Source organism: Gracilinanus agilis, chromosome 2 (genome assembly GCF_016433145.1).
Source record: "Gracilinanus agilis isolate LMUSP501 chromosome 2, AgileGrace, whole genome shotgun sequence".
In the NCBI taxonomy this organism is placed as follows: Eukaryota; Metazoa; Chordata; class Mammalia; order Didelphimorphia; family Didelphidae; genus Gracilinanus; species Gracilinanus agilis.
The window spans coordinates 196,459,439-196,460,612 of NC_058131.1; the positions used below are offsets into that span (position 1 = coordinate 196,459,439).

Genomic DNA, 1,174 nt, shown 5'->3' on the forward strand with positions numbered 1-1,174 from the left:
AAGAGAAATGAAGAATCAACAGTCAAGAAGTGAGCAGAGAAGGCATTTCATGTGGCAAAGACATTTCTGAATAGACTAAAAACACTGAACACTGCTCTCTAGGTTTGTGTTCCTCAAATGTTTTCATGTTATCTCATGGAGTATTTGCCTACTCTTCAATATCAGTTTTCTTAGAGCTAAATCATTTTTTTAATAATACTTTTCCACAGGTAACATAAAAAACAGTTTTTAACATTTCTTTAAAAATTTTTAAATCCTGAATTCTCCCCATCTTTCCTCTTTCCCTTCCCCTCACTTGAGTTGATAAACAACCATATATAGACTTTACATATGCAGTCATATAAAACATGTTTCCATATTAATCCTTTTATAGAAGAAAACTCAAACAAAAGGAAACAAAAAAAATGAAGAAAGAAAGTGAAATATGTGCTTTGGTCTGGATTCAGACTCAGCCAGTTTTTTCTCTGTAGGCAGGTGACATTTTTCATCATGAGTCCTTTGGGATTATCTTGAATCATATTGCTGAGAATAGCTAATGCATTCACCAATAATCTTACAATATTGCTCTTATTGTATACAATGTTCTCATTCTGTTCACTTCTCTCTGCATCATGAGTTCACCTAAGTCTATCTAGGTTTTTCTGAAATCATTCCATTCATCATTTCTTGACACATAAAAATATCAAATACTTCATGAATTTGCATGTCATCCTTGTGCAGGGGCAATGCGAATCTCTATATTGTTCCAATTTTAATATATGTGCTGCCAAAATAAGTGCCATGTAGTTATTTTGAATGGAATTTTTCTTTTTTATTTCTTGCTACTGGATTTTGTTGGAACTACATAGAAATGCGGATGATTTATATCAATTTATTTATATCCTTTAACTTTGCAGAAATTGATACTTGTTTCAACTAGTTTTTTAATTGTTCCTCCAGGATTCCATAAATATACCATCACATCATTTACAAAGAGTGATAGTTTTGTTTCCTTACTGCTTATTTTTTATTTCTTCAATTTATTTTTCTTGTCTTATTGCTATAGCTAGCACTTCTAGTACTCAATAATAGTTTTGATAATAGACATCCTTGCTTCATTCTTCGTATTATTGAGAAGGCATCATTTTCCCCCCATTATAGATTTTTCTCTTGGTTTTAGATAGAAATGACTTAT

General features: G+C 31.2%; 1 non-coding gene across 1 annotated transcript; it reads right to left on the reverse strand.

Annotated features, from left to right (window-relative positions):
- Positions 1 to 675: 675 nt before the first annotated feature.
- On the reverse strand, positions 676 to 779 carry LOC123238354. Its single transcript, XR_006505553.1, has one exon. It is a non-coding gene; the product is annotated as a U6 spliceosomal RNA (small nuclear RNA).
- Between the last annotated feature and the right edge of the window lie 395 nt (positions 780 to 1,174).